Source organism: Lissotriton helveticus, chromosome 2_1 (genome assembly GCF_964261635.1).
Source record: "Lissotriton helveticus chromosome 2_1, aLisHel1.1, whole genome shotgun sequence".
NCBI lineage: Eukaryota > Metazoa > Chordata > Amphibia > Caudata > Salamandridae > Lissotriton > Lissotriton helveticus.
In genome coordinates, this window is record NC_136059.1 from 1,129,249,209 (window position 1) to 1,129,269,042 (window position 19,834).

Below are 19,834 nucleotides of genomic sequence, written 5' to 3' on the forward strand. Positions count from 1 at the left end.
ATTCTGGCAGAATTCAACTGATTATTTATTAATTATTTATAAAGTGCAGAACCAAACAAAGTAATGTCCCTCAAACCTACACAAATTCGCCATGTGGCCTTACTAAGGCAGAATTCACAAGACAAAAAAACATTACTATCAGTACGGCCTGTCCAGACCACACATCATCGCAGCTCCACAGAACCTTGTTGCTTCAGGTGGTACCACTAACTCAGTGCAAACCAAACTAAGTATAACACATATGAAACCCTACACAATATCACTTTAGTATGCTTCCTTCAAAAATGTATTTCATATCACTTATAGATTTAGTTGAATAATAAAATGTATGCTACATACATGTTCTATCTTTCATTTCAATCATGATTGCAGATAATGCAGTCCACCCTAAGATCTACTCTGCAACAGCAGGGTTACAACCTGAGTTCAACTTTGCATCTACACTATAGACAGTAGGGAATTCAACCTTGATTTATTTAATGCAGAGACAATTATATTGTATGTATTCAGACTTTGTTAAAATAAGTTAAAAGAATCATTGTTATATAACTGTACTGACTACTGGCTTCGATATAGACTGCGGACAGTAGGGTTCACAACTTAAATGTACCTTTCGATCTACAATACAGACAGCATTAAATTCAGCTCGATTTATTTAGAGCAGAGACAAAAAATAGTGCTTTTGCACTGCTAGTATGTGCAAACACCTTCAATCGCTGCATCCTGTGAACTATGGTCACAAAGAATGTAGAAGATTGTCCCAAAATGTATCTCCACCACGGGCAATACCAAATACCTCTGGGGTACCAGACATACGTCCCCAATTTGGGAAAGTTAGAATGCACTGCGTGAAGTGGAATCGTTTAATTTGTTATGGGGAGCAATCAGTACACCTAGTTTGCACAGCAATGGATAACCATCGATGCTAGTTTCCCCCGCAAAGTTCATATAGTCCAGTATGCAACAGTGAATGGTTTGAGTGCAGCCCGCTCAGACAACGCATCATCGCAGGGTGAGCACACGGTAAACACCAGACATACCACTAACTCAGTACACCGTAAATAATCGCCATTTGCCCTTGTTAAGGCAAAATTCAATACTCAAAACACATATTGACCAGTGCATTCTGCCTGAACCACGCAGCATCGCAGACTCCACACAAACTGCCCCTAGCTCAGTGCACCACAACTCATGAACCCTTTACGATAGAATCTTCTCTGTATTATTTCACATATAGTGATCCTACCTTTGTACAGCAGAATTCATAAACCGTTTATGATTGAATAACTGTGTATAATATCATGATTACTATTCTACTTGTTACCAACAGCAACATAATAAAATGGAGTCGAGCGCATGTGCCTGTACCTACTTCAACTATCTATCTGTGTCTGTGTATTTATTATGTGTTTAAAATGCAGCTCCTGCGCCCTACCACATTATATTGTGCAAAAAAACAACGTATGCAATCATCTTACCTCTGCAATAATAAAAACTTAGTTTATATAACTTTCTCTCGCTCATTCTACAAATACAAACGTACAAAGTGGATCATTACAATACTGCAAAGAAACTGTATAATCAATTTATAAGTGTGTGCTATTTATTGTTTTGTGTTTTTTTTTTTGTATATTTATACAGCGCGAAGTAGACCCAAAAATATATCAGCAATTTACATGAGCACCATATTTAGAGTAGATTTTGAGGCAGGCGTAGCTTACATCATTACTCTACAATAACAGGATGTGGAGGCAACTCCCAGCCTTGAACACTGATTTTCAGCACCAAGTTTGACAGTATATCCGAATGACCACATACGTATATATATATTAGCTACCCATAAAGTGCCAAAAACTACATCCTAAAGCTTTCATAGCCCTGTATTACTACAGCTACAACATTCCACTGAATGTACAACAAACATTCAGATTCGCAGAAATGCGTCATGTCCATCATCTTTTATGTTTGCAACTTTGGATGAATATAGGATCAGTGATTTCCCGGACCTTCCATGTTGGCTATGTTGTGGGACTTCACAGACATAATGACACATATATGTGTGAGACCCGGGTGACAGCAGCACTACAACACGGACACCCGAATCACTTGAGACACCCCTGGGGGGTAGTTTTCCCCAAGGCCTTCGACTGCTCCAGAATGGAGACCACAAGACCCCCTCTTAAAATATAAAATTCTCCGGAGGGTGGTAATCTCCGGGACTTAGACAGACCTTAGAGCTCCCTCACCCATTTATTTTGTAGCACTGAGGAATGGCGGTCCCTAGGCTACAGGGCCCCTCTGAACCCCCATCAAATGTAATATTTTAGACCCCAGGATTTGACCATTCCAGGTAGCTAATTTTTGAAGGAGCACTGGAGCCCGCGCTTCCTTTTTATTTTGGTTTTTAACGGCAGATCCATGCACCCAACACATATTTCTCAGTTTAAAATGTTTTTTTTTTACAATTGGGGGCCCCTAGGGGTCCTTGTGGGAACCCCTGAGCATGTATAGAGGGTCAAAATATTTTTTACCTGCCTCGTTTATACATTTTGAACTCTTCTTACACTAATTTCTACTTCCTCGCTTCCACCGAGGCAAAAAATGGCTGCCAACACTTCCTGGTTTCGAATGTTGACAACCATTTGACAGCCAATTGTAATTCAGCGCTTGATCGGGACGGTGCGCTTAGTGTGCGCGCAAGATACGCGCATCCAATGAGGCTACAGATATAAATGTACTTGTACTTTTAATTACCTCAGAAACTACTGAACGTATTTACACCATTTAAGCAAAAGGCACGAGTCTGAACTGAGGACTACCTCTTTGCCAAATTTGGTATACTTCCGTTCAACCGTTTGGACTATAGCCGCAATCAATGGCTCCTATGGAAAATTGCATGGGGGAAACACGTTTTGGGACCCCCCTTTTTTCTCTGCCCCCGATTCAAATGCAATATTTTAGACCACAGGATTTGTCCTACCCAGATAGCTAACTTTTAAACAAGCACAGGAGCCTGTGTTTCGGTTTTATTTTTTTTACGGAGGATCAATGCCCCCAGCGCACATTTATCTGTTTTTAAAAAAATATATAATCATTTTTGGGGCCCTAGGGGTCCTTGTGGGACCCCCTCAGTATGTCTAGAAGGACAACATATTTTTTACCTGCTCATGTTATACATTTAACACTTGTTCCACTAATGATCCTCGCTTCTACCGAGGCACAAAATGGCTGCCAACACTTCCTGGTTTTGAATGTTGACAACCACCTGACAGCCGATCAGCATTCAGCGTGTGATCAGGACGGCGTGCTTATAGTCAGCGCAAGATGAGCGGATCCACCGAGGCCATAGATATATATGTACTTTTAATTGCCATTTTCTCAGGAACTACTGAACAAATTTACACCATATAAGCAAAAGGCACGAGTCTGAACCGAGGACTACAACTTTGCCAAATTTGGTGTAATTCCGTTCAGCCGTTTGGGCTGTAGCCGCGATGAATAGTACCTATGGAAAATTGCATGGGGAATACACGTTTTGGGTACCCCCTTTTTTCTCAGCCACCCCTTCACGAATCACTCCAACACTTCCAAGATAGAACCGGACCGGAGCGCCCGACCAAGTTTGAAAATTACGCGAAGATTCATCAACCGGCTCCAAAGTTATTCATCATCATCATCAAAAACTTTATTGCGGCTATTACAGCCTTAAAAGCACATTTAGATTTACAACACAATTAAAATATAACCCATAACAGAAGGAGAAAGTGCGATGTTGTTGGGAACACTGGTATATACATGTGTAGGGATGTACAAGCCACAATATTTTGGGGGGAGCAAAATATTCATTGGTGAGAAAATCGTAAGATTAAAACTTGCATTAAAAATATAATTTGCAATAAAAGCATATAAGAACATTATTAAACACGTCCAATATCTTTTAAAACGTCCTTTGTCAGTGGACCAGCCGGGAGGAGGGAACTCTATCTCTCACATAGAGTTAACTCCCGATGACTTGCTGCAGGGTTAATTATAACAGAGTGGAGAATCACAGGTAATAAAAAAGCAAAACTAAGTGCCAGTCTTTAACAAATACCTTCGTTTAGACCTCATAGCAAGGAGGAATTTCGAAATTAAAGCAACATAAACTGGGTCAGTGTCAGATTTTAGGATCCTAAAGAATTCACGGTGGTTCCTAAAGCCCAGGTTTCTGCACAATTGTATAACCCATTTAGACCTTGCCTGTTTGTATGCCGAGCATAAGAACAATATATGAATTACTGTTTCCTCCTCCACTAGGCATCCAGGACAGAGGCAATGGGTTGAGCCCGCCCACTTATTAGTTATTGCATATAGCGGGAGCGTCCCATATCTAAATTGCAGAAACAACTTCCTTGCTAATGGGGGCAGTATTAAATCTAGCACCTGCTCAAATAGATAATGTGACTTAAAATCCAAGAACCCATGTGTTAAACTCATAGTCTTGACTGCCTGTATTAGGCTAGTCAATTTAAACTCTTTCACTACTTTAGCTAAAGTTTTTTTAGGGATGGCTAGACAAGATTCTTCGTTAGTGATCTATAAGTCCTCCATGCCCATAGCTTGAAAAGAATCCCTAACAAAGGACAACCAAGGTATACTACCTACAGCCCCCAGTGATGACATTACCGCTTTTAGTTCCTCCCTATAGTGTCTCAACTCTGGTGTACTCCACAGCCGTCGCCAATAAAGCAACGGTCGGGATGAGATAAATTCACCATTGGGAGGATACCCAAATCCATCCTTAGCGGTACTAGGGGTGTGTTTGTTGGCATAGCCAGGATTTGTCTAATGAACCTATTTTCAGTGAGTGTCAGGGCATTAGATGGACTGTGCACCCACAATTCTGCCTCATATAAAAAAGCAGACCGGGCTTGTAATCTGTATATTTCTAGCGGTGGGCTTATGACATTTAAGGCGCAACTCTTCTGGACTTTTAGGATTCCCCCAATTGCCTGGGTTAGCTTCAGATTGGCCTTGTTGATTTGGGGACCCCAACCCATGTTATCATTTAGGGAAAGGCCCAAATAATCAAAGATATGGACCTGCTCGAGCGGCCTGTCATCCATCATTGAGTGTGGGCAGTTAGTGGAATTGACATTGAAGACCATATCTTTTGTTTTATTGATATTTACTACAAGGTTCCTCTTTTTGCAAAACTGGCTAAATTCCTTCAACACTCGCTGCATCCCCATCGGTGATTTCGAGAGGAGCAGGGTGTCATCCGCAAACATTAGTGCGGGAAATTTGCAGAATGATATTTTAGGGGAATCCAAATCCTTGGCAGCAATTAGATCTTCAATTAAACCGTTTAGGAAGAGGGAAAAGAGGGTCGGCGCAAGCACGCATCCCTGCCTCACCCCCTTACCGACAGGGAAGGGGGCTGTTAGTTGGCCATTCTTGTCTTATCTTACTCTAGCGTATGTGCCCTCGTTGAGGCGTTTAAGTTGGAAACAAAGATATGATGGAGCTCCCATGTCCAGCAGGATGCTCCACAGCTGGTCACGGTCCCCCATATCAAACGCTGATTTCAAATCCACGAAGGTAAGATTCAGGCTGCCACCTTCCAGAACCACCTGCTTCCAATAGATCAACTGAAGCCTAAACAGCTGATCTACCGTTGAAGTTTTAGCTCTAAAGCCTGCTTGCAACGGAGTTAGAACATCACAGTTGCACCCTTGCAAAGATTTTTTGGGTAACATCAATGAGGCTAATTGGCCTATAATTTGCAGGTTCAATGGGGGACCCTTTTATATAGATCGGAATGATCTCTGCACCAGCCCACGTGGATGGTGCTGGGAGGCCATGAAGAATTGCATTAAAAAGTAATAATAGATATGGAGCCCACACAATAGATATGGAGCCCACACATAGATATGGAGCCAACAAATAGAATGTTGCGGATTTCCTATGGAAAATAGGTACTAACTATAACTACCTACTGGCGACCACCAGCAGGTAATATATATATATATATATATATATACACACACACACAATTATATGTGTATATACGTAGGTTTTAAAAGTCAAAATAAGTTCATGTATTTTAACATTCATTTATATCTCCATTATTTGCAATGGAATGGTGTTGCAATTTCAGTGGTTTGCCTTGTGTGACTCTGCACTTACTCCAGATATGGCCCGAAAAACATTTGTAACTCCTTCATGACCTGTATGGCTGAAGTAATAACATTTGTACAGTTTGTTATTAGCAACAAGCTTAAACCTTTGGCGGTGGATGTTTGTCTCTCCCTAAACACATCAATAATTCTTCCTTTTCCCCTCCTTACCTTTTCCTAAACCTCTATCATTTTGTAATAAGAGTTCCCCATTTTCCAGCCAGGCACCCCTGTTCTTCCCACAGGTAGAACTAAACGGTAGGTGTACATGTGGGGCAGATATCTCCTTGTAAAAAAGATAAGAGAGGTCTTCAGATATAGGTTTTGGGGAAACATTTTGTAGTATGTTGCACTTTGTGAATAAGTCCCTGATTCATCTTGTTGTTCACATGTATGAAATGTGCTTTTTCTCCCAGTTAACACCCCTGCAGGATCTAGCCATTGTACGTTGTATGTATACTACCATCACTCAAAGAAGGGTGACAAAGAGGAACATGTTTGTGACAGCTGACACTCTGGATCGCATCCTGACAGGCTCGGTAAGCAACAGGGTCTCACTGACAGATGGTGCTCATTCACTCAGTCATGGAAAACCTCAGGGCCTTCAGGGCAGGGGCTGCAAAGCACTGCATCTTTCCTGGCACGGCAAAGCAGAATTACTGCTGATCATTCAGTCAGACCTTTGGTATCCCAGATAGTTCCGTCATGGTTTGCAGCCAGTATGGAAACCAGCAAAGGTGTGATTGGATGGTTAACAGGGTTATACAGATGGCTCTCTTAGAGTATCTGAAATAATTAGCACAGGAAGATTAACTTGTCGCTGCAATAGATGTGAGTTGAGAGCCCAACAAAAGTAGTACATGGGAGATACAATGAGGCATACAAAATAGCAAGATCTTCGTGAAATGAAAAAGTCAAATTTTTTACCCAATGTGAATAGGAGGGATTTTGTAGGATGTACCATATGATGTTAGATTGGAGATCTCATTGAGCTGCAAGAAATATGGCAGCTCTTCGAAAGACAGCACCGACTTAGTTTTACAGTGGGTGCGAATGTAATAATCAATAGGACTATATATCAGAATATTATATATAGAATATCATTTGACATCACCATCATGTCCTAAATGTGGCAAAAACTTTTATGTACAATGTTTGTTAAAAAAATGTATTTCAGACAATATACTGACAAAGATATTCTGGTACCACACCTTCAATAGAATGTGGCATAGGATGATAGATTAAATAATATAAGGGGTGATAGCGGGTAAATCAGTAGCACTCAGACAGGCAGGTACACCATATGAAAATCCAGTTTGTATGGCCATATTTTGATCTTGTGCATGGGCATGTGCATTGAAGGCACAGCAGAATAACTATGCATTGACACCAGATGCTTCTGCATCATCAGATTATGTCAGGTGGACCTATACTATATATTAGGTGCTAGTCCAGCAGTAAATGCAGTAAAAAGGTATATTTGGTTTCACATAGTGTAAAATGCAGTCATAGTATTTCTATTTCAATTAAAATGCAAACACTTAACGTACCACTGTGTGCACACAAATTATTTTTAACAATGACCTTTTCAACTGAGTAAGTTTAAGTAGGTAAGTTTTATTTGTAAAGTGCATGGTTATTCAAAACCATTACGTGAATAATAAAATCAGAAAAGTAATTAACTATAAAATATGGCATTTTCCAAACAGTTTTGTCATTTACACACCGGTTTCTCATTTATTTCCATTAAGAAGTCTTTAAGGAGGAGTAAAATACAAAGTGCTGCCTTTTTTACTGCCATTGCTGATACTATTGTGGGTGCAATATTCTATTATTCCCATTTAAGAGTTTTAGTAGAGAATCTCTCTGCAGAAAGCACTCACAAGACAACAGTTAATCATTTTGTTACCTAGTATTTGCATGTTATTTTCTGTGATCCTTCTAGGTCCTTTATTCTGGTGTAGTGGCAATTTAGAGTTGATAGGGATGAATTATTATATTGATAATGAGGCGTGTCCTGAGGAAGGAAGTAATAGTGTGCCTCAAATGGTCTGCCTCTATAAAATTAGTGCACTGAACATCAGGTTGCAATACAAACTAGTGTAAACATGCCACTCTGATACATTTTTAGGGACATCTGACATCACCAGCTAAACTCTAACCTGCACCTACACTGCACTTACACACCACACCTTCACTACCTACATCATACATGAAACCTACATCCTAATGTTTGCTGTTCTACACACTTGCAACATAAACTACATCAGGTATGACTAGCTAGCATGTACATCCTTCACCACCACAAGCAGCCTACACTGCTATCAGCACTCTATAAAACAGGTGTCTTCAACCTTTCCTGAGCTACTATCTAATATAGGGAGTTTATACATGTACATAGATACCAAATAACTTAAATACTTCCCCTAGAGTACCTCATTCCAGATAAAGGGAACATAAAGTATTAATAGAACATGAGATGCATTGTTAAGGTTTACATTTGGGATCCTTGAGGATCAGCTGTGTCCCTTTGCCCTTGGAAAACCAAAAGAGAGTGAAATAGAGAGAGTGAGAGAAAGAAAGACAGACAATGATGTGAGAGAAAAAAGAGAGGAAGTGAGAAGAGAGAGAAAATAAAAGGAAAGAATGAAAGAATTAGGGGGAAAATGCAAGAAACAAAGAAAACAAATTAAATAGGAAAGAGGTAGCGATATTCAGAAAGACAGCAAAATAAAGGTGAACATCTACATAACTAGAGAAAAGAGCACAATACAGGAAATGAAGGAAGAAAGAAATTAAGAAGAAATGAAAAACGAAGAATCAAACTGTGAAGGTATGAATGAAAAGAGGGTAAGAATAAAGAAGGCATGACAAAGGAAGAGTGTTGGAATTAGGTAGCCTGGCCTAGGGCAAGACTAACATAACAGAGGCACAGTGTAAAGGTTGCAGACCACCCAAAAGTAACTCCACGCAATAGCACTCAAAAAGAAAACTCTACACCAAAATTATGTGAAAATACGTGCTGCTTTATAAAAATAATATGCTCTTTAGTTTCAACTTATACAGTGTAATACATTACAGTTCTTCTCCAGAATAGCGATTATACCTTTGATTTAGAGAAGTAATTAGTACTCTTCCTTCTGTGGAGAAAATTACAGTTCAAAGCATACAGATGTCAAGGATTCAATATGGCTTCCTTTAGAGATTTAAAGATGTCCCAACAGAATTACACTAAGCAGTGTCACTTTGCATTACTAAACAGTGTCATCAATAGATCATCACATTAGTCTGCCAGGTCACTGATTACTCCCTCACCACAGGGCTAAGATCTCTCACCCCTTATCCACCCCTTAATGCAGGGCTAGAATGCACACGCACAGTTTAGTGCAGGAATTCCACACGTTCACTATTCACTACAACAATGGCTATAAGGATTTGAAGGGGTTTCCCTGTAATCAGAACAGTCAGTGCACTTTTCTCACTTCAGCCTAGGTTTCCCTCTGATGACTTGCTTAATAGCTGCTTCCCTAGACTTTGTAGAGCGTTAAGTTGGGGAGCTGAAGTTAACCTCCCTCACACCTTCTCTGGCACAGTTTAAATGTAAGTTGACTGGTGATCAAGGCACCTAATTAGGCATTAGTACATGGGAGAATTTACCACACCAGCAAGGGCTCAGCCCTATTCTTCCTCACACCTCCCACTCCTCCTTACTGTATTTGAATTTCTGGTCCTGCCCCAGTCCACGGGGGGTAGGGCTCTCAGTCGGCACCACCGAACAACACCAGTGGCAGAAGCAGCCACCTATCCCCGCCCAGCCAAGCCAGCCTTTTGATCTCAGCGCTGGGGTGGGGAGGTTCAATCGTGATGACCCTTCGCTTCCTCACACTTTCTGAATCGAGCGCTGGGCAGGCTGACATCCGCTCGATCAGCGGAGGCTAAAGGTTCCCGCTCCTCTCTAGGCCAGCTCCGCTGAGGTGATTTGTGGCGCGCCGCCTCTCACCAATCGGCACTCGCGCCTCACGGGGGCAGACCTTAGCTGCGCAGCTGCAGGGGGATTAGCGGCACCGCCGGCACCGCCTCCTTTCGTCGGGAGACACTCGCTCCTGCTCTTGCGCGGGGGGGGAACAGCGGCTTACTTCCTCTTCCGCCGCGCAGTTTGGATAACGAGCGACAGCGCTCTCCTGCCGACTGCACTCCTTCCCAGGTTCCTCACATCCTTCAGGACACCGACGCCTCAGGCTCCCGAGGATATCCAGACAACCCAGGCACCGCTCCTCTCAACCGGGTAGGTAAGGGCTTCAGCAGGAAGGCGGGGAGCCAATTAGTAACCCCAAGAGGGAACGAAGGGGTGAAGGTGGGACACAGCCGTCTGGGGAAAGGTCCAAAGTTCCTGGTTACTTGACTGGACCAGATCGATTTCAGGCCAATGGTAGGGTTCGGTCAGCAGCACAAGGGGGAACGTCCTCTGAAAGATGCTGTCAGTTAATGAAACCAACTAGCTTCTCCTAGCGCGTCCTCCTCCTCACACTGCAGCCTCTCTCCTCTCACACTGGACTACACAAAATGGCCTCCTGCTCCCTGCCCTTTTATAGCCTAGCCTCACAGAGTCCAGTAGGGTCCAGAAGGTTCTGGAAGACCTAATGTTATCCTATGGGGCTGACTATGGTGTGGCAGTTGGTGACAGTTAGGGCCCTCCATTTTGTGACAACATGAGGTTTCCTGACAGCACAGGCCTCTGGGCCTGAGGTAAAAGATTACAAGGGGGGGAAAGAACACCTATCCCCCTGGTCAGCACCTATAAAAAAGTTAGTAGACAAAAAAAATTACCAAGGGTATGAGGGGCAAAAAGGGGACAAAATAAATAAAAATTAGGAGGGACATTGCCAAAAAGCCAGACAGGTCTAACACGCGTCCCCCCCAGCTGAAAGTGGGGAGAACTACCCAACCCCTTGGGAGTCCTCATCACTAAGGCGGAAATACCTGGAGAGACCGTCTGCATTGGCGTGGTCCACTCCAGGCCGATGTTCCACCCGAAAGTCCATTCCCTGTAGGGAGATGGACCACCTCAACAACTTGGGATTTTCCCCCTTCATCTGCATTAGCCAACGAAGGGGTCGGTGGTCAGTCTGAACCAGGAAGTGCGAGCCAAAGAGGTATGGCCGCAGCTTCTTCAGAGCCCACACCACCGCAAAAGCTTCCCTCTCAATTGCACTCCACTTCTGTTCCCGGGGAAGCAGTCTCCTGGATAAGAAGACTACAGGCTGATCCAGGCCCTCTTCATTTAGTTGCGATAACACTGCCCCAATGCCATGTTCGGATGCATCTGTTTGCACAATAAACTCCTTGGAGAAATTGGGAGCCTTCAGGACCGGTGCTTCGCACATTGCCTGCTTCAACTTTTCAAAGGCTTGCTGACAAGCCTTTGTCCAAACTACCCGTCGAGGTTGTTTCCTAGAGGTGAGCTCTGTGAGGGGCGCTACAATAGTGCCATACCCCTTCACAAAGCGACGGTAGTAACCTGTGAGGCCCAGGAAAGCTCGGACCTCAGTCTGTGTCTTGGGGGGTTCCCAGGCCATGATTGCCTCAATCTTCACCTGTAGGGGTTGCACGGACCCCCTACCCACCAAGTGTCCAAGGTACACAACCGACCCCTGCCCAATCTGGCATTTGCTGGCTTTGATGGTCAATCCAGCTTGTTTCAGCGCCTGGAGAACTGCTTGCAAATGTTGCAAGTGGTCCTCCCAACTGCTACTGAAGACAGCAATGTCATCCAGGTAAGCAGCCGAGAAACCCTCCATTCCAGAGAGGACCTGGTTCACCAGTCGCTGAAATGTGGCAGGGGCGTTCTTGAGACCAAAGGGCATCACACAGAACTGGAAGTGTCCCTCGGGCGTGGAAAAGGCTGACCTTTCCCTTGCTCCATCTGTCAAGGAGATCTGCCAGTACCCTGAGGTGAGGTCAAAGGTACTGAGGTATTGGGCAGCTCCTAGCCGGTCAATTAACTCATCCGCCCTGGGGATTGGATGAGCATCAGTTTTGGTAACTGAGTTCAGTCCTCGGTAATCCACACAGAACCTCAGTTCTGGGGTGGTACCCGGTGGGGCGGCTTTTGGGACTAGCACCACCGGACTGGACCAAGGGCTGCTGGACGGTTCTATCACTCCTAGCTCCAACATCTTGGCAACTTCGCCATGGATGCTAGCCTTCACCTTGTCCGACAGCCTATAGGTCTTGGATTTCACTGGGGGGCTGTCTCCTGTGTCCACATCATGGGTACACAGGTGGGTTCTTCCTGGGACAAGGGAAAACAGTGAAGAGTACTGCCCCAATACCTGTCGGCAGTCCTCTCGTTGCTCAGGAGTGAGAGACGGGGAGAGAATCACTCCCTCCACCGACCCATCCTTCTCTTGACATGAAAAGAGGTCTGGGAGAGGTTCGCTTTCTGCCTCCTCAGCACCATCAGTCACCATCATCAGGATGACCTCTGGCCTCTCATGGTGGGGTTTGAGGCGATTGGCATGCAGCACCCGGAGGGGCTGCCTCGGGGTCTTAAGATCCACCAAGTAAGTGGCCTTACCCTTTTTCTCCAACACCTCAAAGGGGCCTGTCCAACGATCCTGAAGGGCACTTAGCTCTCCAGGTTCCATCACCCAGACTTTCTGGCCAGGCTCCAACTCCACCGGGTGAGCATTCTGATCATACCATTCCTTCATGACTGCCTGACTGGCCTCCAAGTTGTCAGCAGCCTGCTTCCACAACTTGGCCATCTGGCTTCTGAAGGCCAACATGTAGCTCACCACATCCTGGGGAGGTTTTCTGGGAGACTTCTCCCATCCTTCCTTCACCAGGCTGAGAGGCCCACGCACCGGGTGCCCATACAACAATTCGAATGGGCTGAAGCCCACTCCTTTCTGTGGCACCTCTCTGTAGGAGAACAGTAAGCAAGGTAGGAGGATGTCCCACTTCCTCCGTAAACTCTCTGGCAGACTTCTTATCATGCCCTTCAGGGTCTTATTGAACCTCTCAACCAGTCCATTGGACTGGGGGTGATAAGGAGTGGTGAACCGGTAGGTCACCCCACACTCCTTCCACATGGTCCGCATGTAAGCAGACAGGAAGTTAGTCCCCCTGTCAGACACAACCTCCTTCGGGAATCCTACCCTAGTAAAGATTCCCATCAGGGCCCTAGCCACCACAGGTGCAGTAACAGTCCTCAGAGGGATGGCCTCTGGGTACCGTGTGGCATGATCCACCAGAACCAGGATGAACCTGTGACCAGCTGTTGTTGGTGGATCCAATGGCCCTACAATGTCGATGCCCACCCTTTCAAAGGGGGTGCTAACGACAGTAAGTGGTTCCAGGGGAGCCTTTAGCTTCACCCCTGTCTTCCCACTGGCCTGGCAGGATACACATGTCCTACAGTATGTGTTGGACGCCGCTTTCATCTGAGGCCAGTAAAAGTGGAGAACAAGCCGTGCAAAGGTCTTGTCCTGGCCTAAGTGTCCTGCCAGTGGTATCGCATGAGCCAATTCCAGCAGAAAGGCTCGGTACTGCTGCGGGACCACCAAGGCCCTTGATGAGCCAGGTAGAGGTACCTTGGGTTCACTGTAGAGGAGTCCATCCTCCCAGTAAAGATGGTAGTGTCCCGTAACATCACCTGCTGCCTGGGCTTCAGCCTGACGCCTCAGTCCCTCAAGGGTAGGGCACTCCCTCTGCCCCCTACAGAATTCCTCTCTGGTAGGACCTCCCTCCACATGCCATTCAGCAGGAATGGGTAAATCCTCCAGAGAGTCTACTCCCCCCTCCACGGACTCCTGGCCTACCACCGCAGGTGGCCGATCTGTCACATGGGGCGTGGAAGCCGAAGCAGGCTGTCCCTGTCTCCGCTTCTGTCCCTTTTTGGCAGCGGGTTGGGCCATTGTTCCAGGCTCCAACCCAGGCGAACTCCCTCTCCGGGCAGTCGCAGACCGTGTGCTTACACAGGCCCAGTCAGGTGTACCCAGCATCGCAGAATGCGTCCGGTATTCCACCTCTCTCCAAGTGTTGTGCTCCATGTCATTCCCCAACAGACAATCAACTGGCACGGCAGGGCTTACGGCAACTCGAAGTGAACCTGCAACCCCTTCCCACTCAAAGGGAACCTCAGCCACTGGATAGTGGCCCATTCTGCCGTCAGCCATCGCGGCGGGGTGGAGTACATTAGGAACAACCTGCTCTGGAGACACCAGTTGACTTCTCACCATAGTCATACTGGCTCCTGTATCTCTCAGAGCCTCCCCTCTTTGGCCATTGATGGTAACCCATTGCCCATACTTGATAGTATTTGGGGGCACCTGGATCTTTGGCACCATCTCCCGCTCTCCCAGGGACACTAAGGTGACACCCGCCCACTCACCCCCCCTTATCTAAGGGCAACTCCTCCCCGAGCGCTACACTAGCTACTCCCGGTGACTTTCCTCCGGTGGGAGGGGGTGGTCTCTTTGGGCATTTGACATCTCCTTTATAATGTCCAACACCACCGCATTCAAAACAGTGGAGAACCCTTGGCTGCTGGCTTTGGCCAGGATTAGGGTTTCTGGGCGGGTTTGCCCTCGGGGTGAAACCTGCTCCCTTACCTTGGAAATTATTTTGGGGATGTTGGAATTAGGTAGCCTGGCCTAGGGCAAGACTAACATCTAGAGGCACAGTGTAAAGGTTGCAGACCACCCAAAAGTAACTTCACGCAATAGCACTCAAAAAGAAAAACACTACACCAAAATTATATGAAAATACGTGCTGCTTTATGTAAAAATAATATTCTCTTTGTTGTCAATTATTAGTAGCTCACATATAAATAGTTCAAAGCAGTTTAGATCACTTTCAGGGTCAACACTTACACTTTGTACGTTACTAGCAGATTGTCACTTTTTCAATTACTAACAGTCACTGTATTTCTGAAATCTTATCACACTTTTGCATTTGGAGAACCTGTACCTTAGAATCAATAATTACTTTAGAAGCTACTAAACAATTTATCAATAGAGTTTCTAAGGTGCATTACACTTTCCAATTAATCAATAATGACCCTTTCAATTATAACAAATCCACATTCAGCAGGATTAACAGTTTACCTCATCAAACACTGTGCTTATTTAATCTGTTAAATTATAGCTTCCTATGACTCCTCAACGAGATAATACCAGCACTTTACTTTAGAACAGGCTCTAGTATTCCAGATTTGTAGGTACAATCCCCTCTGCCACAGTTGAACCTCAACTCACTAAGAGGACATGCACCCTTTCCCTCTCCAGCAGGCACTTTCAGAGATATTAGGTTAATTTAACATTGATAGTGCAGTTAACTAATCTCCAGAGTCAAGGAGGGTTTCCTCAGGCTTCCCACCACTTTATAAATTGCAGTAGCTGAGAGGAGCAACAACCATTAACGGATTACCAGATGATCACAGGCTCTAGCGCCACCTTCCCCCTCCAGATGACCTCCTTACTGTCAGTTACGGCTCCTTCGAGGTCCCACCGGCCTCACTTCAAACCCTCCTGCCGAGCCAGCTGCCTTTTTAATGCTGGGGCAGAGAATCAGTGAAGCGCACACAGGAAGGCCCCCTTTCCGCTCGCGCTGGCTCCTTTCTGAAGCGCCTGAGCGAAGGGGGAAAACGAAGCCTCAAACTCCCTCGTCGGAGACGCGCTGATCACGGGGGGCATGCGCAATGCTTCTCGCTCCTCCGCAGTTGCTCCCGCCTTCCTCGATCCGGCTCCACCTCACGGAGCCCGGCGGCGCCACAGAGCATGCGCGAAAGATCAGCGTCTTGCCGCTGGAGGCCGCGCTGCACTTCCGATGCTGTTCTCTCCTCCCGGCTCACTCCTCACGCCGCCGAAGACTTCCCTGGCTCCGCTCCTCACCTCAGCCCTTGACACAGCTCCACAAGCGCGTCGCTCACTCGCACAGATGAAAGGACAGCACGGCCAACTGAACAACCGGTCCGGCTCCCTCAGCGTTTCCACACCGACCCAGGTGTAGAGCGACTCGTGGTCCTGCGGTCCCCGCTTCTCCAGCCCTGGTGGTCGCAGGTAGGGGTTTGGCACCAGGGGGGGGCGCGATCTCAGCAGATAGGCAGCACTGGGGTACAAGCAGAACAAGGGGAGGGCACCAGGATCAGCCCTTCTCCGTAGGAGAGTCCTTCTTTTCAATCTTCTCCAGGGGTTTACAAAGTAGGGGTCAGTCTAGAACCATTTACCAGTCTCTGGACTCCCTATGCTGGGCAGAGGACTGCACACCGCAGCGCTGCAGTCTCCTTCTCCTGAAGCTGTCCCTGTATAATTTTAGACAAGGGGCTAGCTAGGCGCCCAGGGTCTCCAGTAACTTCCCACAGCGGGGCCAGGACAAGTAACCAACAGGGGAGTTGTGGGCTGGGCCAAATAGACAGCTTCCAAGTCCAGGAGGTCAATCCAAAGTCCAACCTTCTCCCACCCTTAGCCACCACCTGTCCTCCAGCTGACTTCCACAGGTAGACCAAATGGCTGCCCCGCATTCCGCCTTATATAGGCTGCCCTTCAGTGGTCCAGAATGGACCAGAAGGTTCTGGAATGCCCTATGTTGGTCTATAGCCAGGTTCTGTTGGTGACAGTTGGGGCAGTTGGTGGCCACCATTTTAGGTGGTGCCAACTTTCCTGTCAGAACAGGCCTCTGGACCTGAGGTAAAAAACTATGAGGGGGAGAGGGAACACCTATCCCCCTGGCCAACACCTATAAAAATCCAGTAGACACAAAAATTAATAAGGGTATGAGGGGCAAAAAGGGGACAAAATAAATAAAAATTAGGAGGGACTTCGCCAAAGAGTCAGACAGGTCTAACACGCGTCCCCCCCAGCTGAAAGTGGGGAGAACTACCCAACCCCTTGGGAGTCCTCATCACTAAGGCGGAAATACCTGGAGAGACCGTCTGCATTGGCGTGGTCCACTCCAGGCCGATGTTCCACCCGGAAGTCCATTCCCTGTAGGGAGATGGACCACCTCAACAACTTGGGATTTTCCCCCTTCATTTGCATCAGCCAACGAAGGGGTCGGTGGTCGGTCTGAACCAGGAAGTGCGAGCCAAGGAGGTATGGCCGCAGCTTCTTCAGAGCCCACACCACCGCAAAAGCTTCCCTCTCAATGGCACTCCACTTCTGTTCCCGGGGAAGCAGTCTCCTGGATAAGAAGACTATAGGTTGATCCAGGCCCTCTTCATTGAGTTGCGATAACACTGCCCCAATGCCATGTTCGGATGCATCTGTTTGCACAATAAACTCCTTGGAGAAATTGGGAGCCTTCAGGACCGGTGCTTCGCACATTGCCTGCTTCAACTTTTCAAAGGCTTGCTGACAAGCCTTTGTCCAAACTACCCGTCGAGGTTGTTTCTTGGAGGTGAGCTCTGTGAGGGGCGCTACAATAGTGCCATACCCCTTCACAAAGCGACGGTAGTAACCTGTGAGGCCCAGGAAAGCTCGGACCTCAGTCTGTGTCTTGGGGGGTTCCCAGGCCATGATTGCCTCAATCTTCGCCTGTAGGGGTTGCACGGACCCCCTACCCACCAAGTGTCCAAGGTACACAACCGACCCCTGCCCAATCTGGCATTTGCTGGCTTTGATGGTCAATCCAGCTTGTTTCAGCGCCTGGAGAACTGCTTGCAAATGTTGCAAGTGGTCCTCCCAACTGCTACTGAAGACAGCAATGTCATCCAGGTAAGCAGCCGAGAAACCCTCCATTCCAGAGAGGACCTGGTTCACCAGTCGCTGAAATGTGGCAGGGGCGTTCTTGAGCCCAAAGGGCATCACACAGAACTGGAAGTGTCCCTCAGGCGTGGAGAAGGCTGACCTTTCCCTTGCTCCATCTGTCAAGGAGATCTGCCAGTACCCTGAAGTGAGGTCAAAGGTACTTAGGTATTGGGCAGCTCCTAGCCGGTCAATTAACTCATCCGCCCTGGGGATGGGATGAGCATCAGTTTTGGTAACTGAGTTCAGTCCTCGGTAATCCACACAGAACCTCAGTTCTGGTGTGGTGCCCGGTGGGGCAGCTTTTGGGACTAGCACCACCGGACTGGACCAAGGGCTGCTGGACGGTTCTATCACTCCTAGCTCCAACATCTTGGCAACTTCGCCATGGATGCTAGCCTTCACCTTGTCCGACAGCCTATAGGTCTTGGATTTCACTGGGGGGCTGTCTCCTGTGTCCACATCATGGGTACACAGGTGGGTTCTGCCTGGGACAAGGGAAAACAGGGAAGAGTACTGCCCCAATACCTGTCGGCAGTCCTCTCGTTGCTCAGGAGTGAGAGACGGGGAGAGAATCACTCCCTCCACCGACCCATCCTTCTCTTGACATGAAAAGAGGTCTGGGAGAGGCTCGCTTTCTGCTTCCTCAGCACCATCAGTCACCAACATCAGGATGACCTCTGGCCTCTCATGGTGGAGTTTGAGGCGATTGGCATGCAGCACCCGTAGGGGCTGCCTCGGGGTCTTAAGATCCACCAAGTAAGTGGCCTTACCCTTTTTCTCCAACACCTCAAAGGGGCCTGTCCAACGATCCTGAAGGGCACTTAGCTCTCCAGGTTCCATCACCCAGACTTTCTGGCCAGGCTCCAACTCCACCGGGTGAGCATTCTGATCGTACCATTCCTTCATGACTGCCTGACTGGCCTCCAAGTTGTCAGCAGCCTGCTTCCACAACTTGGCCATCTGGCTTCTGAAGGCCAACATGTAGCTCACCACATCCTGGGGAGGTTTTCTGGGAGACTTCTCCCATCCTTCCTTCACCAGGCTGAGAGGCCCACGCACTGGATGCCCATACAACAATTCAAATGGGCTGAAGCCCACTCCTTTCTGTGGCACCTCTCTGTAGGAGAACAGTAAGCAAGGTAGGAGGATGTCCCACTTCCTCCGTAAACTCTCTGGCAGACTTCTTATCATGCCCTTCAGGGTCTTATTGAACCTCTCAACCAGTCCATTGGACTGGGGGTGATAAGGAGTGGTGAACCGGTAGGTCACCCCACACTCCTTCCACATAGTCCGCATGTAAGCAGACAGGAAGTTAGTCCCCCTGTCAGACACAACCTCCTTTGGGAATCCTACCCTAGTAAAGATTCCCATCAGGGCCCTAGCCACCACAGGTGCAGTAACAGTCCTCAGAGGGATGGCCTCTGGGTACCGTGTGGCATGATCCACCAGAACCAGGATGAACCTGTGACCAGCTGTTGTTGGTGGATCCAATGGCCCTACAATGTCGATGCCCACCCTTTCAAAGGGGGTGCTAACGACAGGAAGTGGTTCCAGGGGAGCCTTTAGCTTCACCCCTGTCTTCCCACTGGCCTGGCAGGATACACATGTCCTACAGTATGTGTTGGACGCCGCTTTCATCTGAGGCCAGTAAAAGTGGAGAACAAGCCGTGCAAAGGTCTTGTCCTGGCCTAAGTGTCCTGCCAGTGGTATCGCATGAGCCAATTCCAGCAGAAAGGCTCGGTATTGCTGCGGGACCACCAAGGCCCTTGATGAGCCAGGTAGAGGAACCTTAGGTTCACTGTAGAGGAGGCCATCCTCCCAGTAAATATGGTGGTGTCCCGTAGCATCACCTGCTGCCTGGGCTTCAGCCTGACGCCTCAGTCCCTCAAGGGTAGGGCACTCCCTCTGCCCCCTACAGAATTCCTC